At 43.1% G+C, this 7,416-nt stretch overlaps 1 non-coding gene across 1 annotated transcript; it reads right to left on the bottom strand.

Moving 5' to 3' along the window:
- Positions 1-678: 678 nt before the first annotated feature.
- Positions 679-754, bottom strand: trnav-uac (transfer RNA valine (anticodon UAC)). Its single transcript has one exon. It is a non-coding gene; the product is annotated as a tRNA-Val (tRNA).
- Positions 755-7,416: the final 6,662 nt, after the last annotated feature.

Here is a 7,416-nt window from a genome sequence, read left to right as displayed (position 1 = left end):
TTTGTCTTATTTGTGCCCCAATATGAGCTCATGGTATTAGCCCTACGTGTATTGCCCACCCTATACCAAGTTATCGCACTAGGCCAATGGGGTCATGTTTGCTGGGTTCTTTGTCAGTTTCACATGCCCGTTGCAAGCATCTGCCATTTTCATCTCAGCAGTGCCACAATTCTGGCCAAGTTTATGCTTATGCTTTCAGAGAAATACTGCACATTGGCTTATAAAACATTTGACAAAGGTGATTTGTGAAATAAAGGTGAATGTTGTCAACTAACATTCACTGTTAAACCAACTCAACGCCCAGCTGTTAGCCCACTTGCCAATGTCCCAGGGATCAAAATATGCATTTAATTCAAAGAAAGTCTATTAGAGGTCCAGGTTAGCAGATGGGCCCAATCTGAATTAATAATGTGCAGTTCGCATGACAGCTCCAATAAGCCCCCTATGGTGGACAAGAGGCTTGTAGAATCTTGATTGTTTTGAGTTGTTAGTTCATTGGGGTCATGCATGCTTTGATCATTACTGAATCAAATGAACAAAATTATTATAAATATTTTTACTATTGACTGAAAGAGTTGAAAATAGTTTCAATACATAATAATAATATATTCCATTTAGCAGACGCTTTTGTCCAAAGCGACTTACAAGTCGGCTGGGGCCACTACTTTTGCATATGGGTGGCCCCAGCGGGAATCGAACCCACGACGCTTGGCGTTGTAAGCGCCATGCTCTACCGACTGAGCCACACAGGACCCCATAATTTCAATAAAATTTTGATTCCCCTTTTCCATATCCAGGAATTAGATTAATATTTCTAAGAACATGGTCTGTGTCCCACAACTTTTGACCAGGGCATTTTATAGGAAAAATGGTACCATTTGGGATGCAACCTTGGTACTTTTCAGTAGTTCTTTTACAGACTCTAGTGGTACCCTGGAGGCCTCAGTCTTGGATTAAGTTGCAGGCTCACTTTAGAACAGCAGTACTGCACTGATCCTTTCCTTAGCCCAGACAAAGGTCCCCTGGCTATATACTTTAACAAGAAAAAGAGACAGAATTGCATATATAGAGTTCAGGTGTGTGTGAGAGAGATGGAAATTGAGTGTGTGTGTGTGGGGGGGTGGGGGGTCTAGGGGATGTTTAAATTGTGATCAAAAGCTCCGTGCATGCATAATGCCAGGGCAATATTTTCGTTATCATGATTCTTTGCTCTCATGAAACAAGTGTAAACATTGTAGAATATTACCAGGAGAACATTCATTCCTGCGAGATCAGTGGCAGTGTAGGAAATTATGGCTCTGTCTTCTCAAGACAAATTAACACAGGAATCCACCCTTCTCTGGTCCCTGGTCTCTGTCTCCACCAGAATGGTGGAAAGGATTTCTTACTGTTGCAAGGTCTGATGACAATACCAAACATTTAATTCAGTGGCGAACCTCCCTGGAAAATATGTAAACTGGTAGGAGAAATGCTGCCGCAAAAGCCTTTGTATAAGTCATTTGGCCATAGCTAACTACAGTATCTTGCCACTCGATGTTATGCAGTGTTATTCCACATGGTACTGGTCCCAACATTTCTATTTCTTCCAGTTCGTCTGAGTATCTGTGGGGGTCCACCCTATGATCCCTCAGCCATATGTACCCTGAACCTCAGCCCTATGTCAAATCACATCACAATGTATTTGTCACATGCTTCGTAAACAACAGTTGCTTGACATCTGACTGCAAGGCGCTATAGAGGGTAGTGCGTATGGCCCAGTATATCACTGGAGCCAAGCTCCCTGCCATCCAGGAACTCTAAACCTGGAAAGTGTCAGAAGAAGGCCCATACAATCGTGAAAGACTCCAGTCACCCAAGTAATTGACTGTTCTCTTTACTACCGCAAGGCAAGAAGTACTGATGCAACAATCTGGACCCAACAGGACCTTGAACAGCTTCTAACCCCAAGCCATAAGACTGATAAATAGTTAGTCCAGATAGCTATTGGTTAACTATTTAACTGTCCGGTTGACACTTTTTGCACAAATTATTTTGACTCATCACATACACTGCTGCTACTGTTAATTATCCCAAACTACAGTACCAATCAAAAGTTTGGACACACCTACACATTTCAGGGTTTTTCTTTATTTTTACTATTTTCTATATTGTGGAATAATAGTGAAGATACCAACACTATGAAATAACACATATGGAATCATGTAGTAACCAAAAAAGTTTTAAACATATCAAATCACATTTTATTAGTCACATGTGCCGAATACAACAGGTGTAGTAGACCTTACAGTGAAATGCTTACTGAGAGCCCCTAACCAACAATGCAGTTGAAAAAATCTGGATAAGAATAAGAAATAAAAGTATCAGGTAATTTAAGAGAGGCAGTAAAATAGCAATAGCAAGACTATATGCAGGAGATACCGGTACAGAGTCAATGTGCGGTGGCACAGGTTATTTGAGATAATATGTACATGTAGGTAGAGTTATTAAAGTGACTGTGCATAGATGATAACAGCAGAGAGTAGCAGCGGTGTAAAAGAAGGGGAAGGGGGGGGGCAATGCAAATAGTCTGGGTAGCCATTTGATTAGATGTTCAGGAGTCTTATGGCTTGGGGGTAGAAGCTGTTAAGAAGCCTCTTGGATGTAGACCTGGCGCTCCGGTACCGCTTGGTACCGTGCGGTAGCAGATAGAACAGTCTATGACTAGGGTGGCTGGAGTCTTTGACATTTTTAGGGCCTTCCCCTGACACCGCCTGGTATAGAGGTCCTGGATGGCAGGAAGCTTGGCCACAGTGATGTACTGGGCTGTTCGCACTACCCTCTGTAGTGCCTTGCGGTCGGAGGCCGAGCAGTTGCCATACCAGGCAGTGATGCATCCAGTCAGGATGCTCTCAATGGTGCAGCTGTAGAATCTTTTGAATCTTTTCAGTCTCCTGGGGGAAAAATAGGTTTTGTCGTGCCCTCTTCACGACTGTCTTGGTGTGCTTGGACCATGTTTATTTGTTGGTGATGTGGACACCAAGGAACTTTAAGCTCTTATCCTGCTCCACTGCAGCACCATCGATTAGAATAAGGGCATGTTTGGTCCTCTTTCTCCTGTAGTCCACAATCATCTCCTTTGTCTTGATCACATTGAGGGAGAGGTTGTTGTCCTGGCACCACACAGCCACGTTTCTCACCTCCTCCCTATAGGCTGTCTCGTCGTTGTCTGTGATCAGGCGTAGCACTATTGTGTCATCTGCAAACTTAATGATGGTGTTGGAGTCGTTCCTCGCCATGCAGTCATGAGTGAACAGGGAGTATAGGTGGGGACAGAGCACTCATCCCTGAGGGGCCCCTGTGTTAAGGATCAGCGTGGCGGATGTGTTGTTACCTACCCTTACCACATGGGGGCAGCCCGTCAGGAAGTCCAGGATCCAGTTGCAGAGGGAGGTGTTTAGTCCCAGGGTTCTGAGCTTAGTGATGAGCTTTGAGGGCACTATAGTGTTGAACGCTGAGCTGTAGTCAATAAATAGCATTTTCGCATATGTGTTACTTTTGTCCAGCTGGGAAAGGGCAGTGTGGAGTGCAATAGCGATTGCGTCATCTCTGGATCTGTTGGGGCGGTAATGCAAATTGGAGTGGGTCTAGGGTTTCTGGAAAAATGGTGTTAATGTGAACCATGACCAGCCTTTCAAAGCACTTCATGGCTACAGACGTGAGTGCTACAGGTCGGTAGTCATTTAGGCAGGTTATCTTAGAGTTCTTGGGCACAGGCACTATGGTGGTCTGCTTAAAACATGTTGGTATTACAGACTCAGACAGGGTGTGGTTGAAAATGTCAGTGAAGACACTTGCCAGTTGGTCAGCGCATGCTCGCAGTACATGTCCTGGTAATCGTCTGGCCCTGATGCCTTGTGAATGTAGACCTGTTTAAAGGTCTTACTTACATTGGCTGCGGAGACCGTGATCACACAGTCTTAAGGGAACAGCATCGAAGCGAGCATAGAAGTAGTTTAGCTCTTCTGGTAGGCTTGTGTCACTGGGCAGCTCTTGGCTGTGCTTCCCTTTGTAGTTTGTAATGATTTGCAAGCCCTGCCACATCCGACGAGCGTCAGAGGCGGTGTAATACGATTCGATCTTCATCTGGTATTGACAGTTTGCCTGTTTGATGGTTCGTCTGAGGGCATAGTAGGAAAGTCGATGCTGTCTTAGTGCCAGCCTCTGACTGTGGTGGTATGTAAACAGCTGCAAAAAATGCATATAAAAGTCTCTAGGTAGATAGTGTGGCCTACAGCTTATCATGAGATACTCTTCCTCAGGCGAGCAATAGATATCGTGTACCAGCTGTTATTTACAAAAATACATAGTCGTCGGTCCTTGTCTTACCAGTAGCCACCCTTTGACTTCATGATAGCTTTTTACACTCTTTGCATTCTCTCAACCAGCTTCACCTGGAATGTTATTCCAACAGTCTTGAAGGAGTTCCCACATATGCTGTGTTGGCCGCTTTTCCTTCACTCTGTGGTCCAACTCATCCCAAACCATTTCAATTGGGTTTAGGTCGGGTGATTGTTTAGGCCAGGACATCTGATGAAGTAATTCATCACTCTCCTTGGTCAAATAGCCCTTACACAGCCTGGAGAGTTGTTTTGGGTCATTGTTCTGTTGAAAAACAAATGGATTGTCCCACTAAGCGCAAACCAGATGGGATGGCATATCGCTTCAGAATGCTGTGGTAGTCATGCTGGTTAAGTGTGCCTTGAATTATAAATAAATCACAGACAGTGTCAACAGCAAAGCACCCCTACACCATCAAACCTCCTCCTCCATGCATCATGATGGGAACCACACATGTGGAGATCAGCCGTTCAAATTAGTTCCAGTGAAGGGAAATCTTAACGCTCAGCATCCAATGACATTCTAGAAGATTCTGTGCTTCCATCTCTGTGGGGGGAAGGCCCTATGGGGAAGGCCCTTTCCTTTTTCAGCATGACAATACCCCATGCACAAAGCAAGGTCCATACAGAAATTGTTAGTCAAGGTCGTGTGGAAGAACTTGACTGGCCTGCGTCGAGCCCTGACCTCAACCCCATCAAACACCTTTGGGATGATCCTGGTTCGATCCCAGGCTGTGTCGCAGCCGGCCGTGACTGAGAGACCATTGAGGCGGTGCACAATTGGCCCAGCGTCTTCCGGGTTTGCCCCTCCCGAGTCCATACGGCAGTTGGAGCGATGGGACAAGATTAACATGAAATTGGGGTGAAAAGGGGGTAAAAAAACATGAAAAAACCTTTGGGATGAATTGGAACACCACCTGCGGGCCAGGCCTAATCGCCTAACATCAGTGCCAGACCTCACTAATGTGCTTGTGGCTGAATGAAAGCAAGTCCCGGCAGCAATGTTCCAACATCTAGTGGAAAGCCTTTCTAGAAGAGTGGAGGCTGTAATAGCAGCAAAGGGGGGACCAACTCCATAATAATAACAATTTTGGAATGAGATGTCTTTTGGTCATTTAATGTATGTTTAGTGCTTCTAATAATTATTATGAAAACTAGTAATCACCCTTAGAATACTTCCAGAACCGACTTTATTTTATTTCAATTTGAGAAAATCTACAATAGAAATTAGCCCACCCTAGTCTTCATTGATAGTGATGCATGTGACATTGCACAGCAGTAAGCTGTTTTTTCTCCTTCATAAATGTATTCTCCTTGATTTTTTTTTATTTGGAAGTGAAATCAGGTACTGGTGTTTTTATGCACTGTTTCTTGATGAGTAAAAGGCTAATTTATTAACTAAATTGGAATAATTGTTTTATTGTGGGACATGCACACATTTTTGTCATTTTTTTGGGGCCCAAACCCACAATCATGGCATTTCATCATGATTCTAAAGATCCCCATTGTGTTATCATCAGTTCCAACTGCCTGTCTCTACTTGAAATCATGTCACTTTTGACACAATTTAGCTAATTATTCCACTTTGCAACGACTTAGACAAAAAGTCAGCATTCACATCTTCGTCTACTTCTCTGCTTCTCAAATCTGGCGTTTGAACACAAAAAAAGGTTCTGATCTTGAACACAACCACACAAAATTCTGAACACAACCACACAACTGCTTACCAGATCTAATGACCTCAACCACACAACTTCTGACCACAACCAGAAAACCTTTGACCACAACTACACAACTATTGACCACAACCACACAACATCTGACCATATCTAGGGACCACAACTACTGATCGCAACCACACAACTTCTGACTATATCCACACAACTTTTGACCACAACCACAATACTACTGACCACAACTATTGAACCACATAACTACGTACCACAACTTCTGACCAAATCTACTGACTATTGATGAGAATTAAAAATTATTTCATTTTTTAAAATAATTTAATCAAAGTAACCATTTTTAAACTTCTGTCACTACCACAATTCTTTTTAAATAGATTTAGCAAGCCCCACAACTTTACTTCTAAAGTTACCATCTAGTTCTTATACAATATTGTGTAACAACCAGAAGGGTATTGACCCCGAACCCCCCAATATGCAACACAAACTTGGCTAGCATGTGCCACCATATCGCTATAACGGTCAGATTAAGGCAATATACTGAGTGCACAAAACATTAGGAACTATTTCAATCACATAAACTGACCTGGTGCATCCAGGTGAAACTATGATCCCCTATTGATGTCTCCTGTTAAATCCACTTCAAATCCACTGAAGGGGACAGTAAATGTAAATGACAGGACATGTTAAATAAAGATTTTTAAGCCTTGAGGCAATTGAGGCATGGATTGTGTATGTGTGTCATTCAGAGGGTGAATAGCCAAGACAAAAGAATGAAGTGCCTTTGAAAGGGGTAAAGTAGTAGGTGCCAGGCCCACCGGTTTGAGTGTGTCAAGAACTGCATCGCTGCTGGGTTTTTCATGCTCAACTGTTTCCTGTGTGTATCAAGAATGATGCACCACCTAAAGGACATCCAGCAAACATGACACAACTGTGGTAAGCATTAGAGGCAACATGGGCCAGCATCCCTGTGGAAAGCTTTCGACACCTTGTAGTCCATGCCCCGAAAAATTGAGGCTGTTCTGAGGGCAAAACGGGGTGCAGCTCAATATTAGAAAGGTGCTCCTAATGTTTGGCACACTCAGTGTATGTTGCACATATTTGGATATGAGATGGTTGTTGGAGATATGATTAAAATTAATTCCTGATTAAATTCCTGATTAAATCTATCCAGTGATAATATATTCCATTATGTGACACGTTTGTTGAAGTGGCCAGTGTTGCTAGTTAGCAGTGAAGATGAATGTTTAGTTGCACACTGTACTGTAATAAGTTACAAATGTAATAAGGGCAACAATAATCATAGACCGGAGTTGTCTGCTGTATCTGCAATGCATTAATTATTTCCTACA

This window comes from Oncorhynchus masou, chromosome 32, assembly GCF_036934945.1.
Source record: "Oncorhynchus masou masou isolate Uvic2021 chromosome 32, UVic_Omas_1.1, whole genome shotgun sequence".
NCBI classification, from domain to species: Eukaryota; Metazoa; Chordata; class Actinopteri; order Salmoniformes; family Salmonidae; genus Oncorhynchus; species Oncorhynchus masou.
This window is presented reverse-complemented; position numbering and strand designations above follow the sequence as displayed.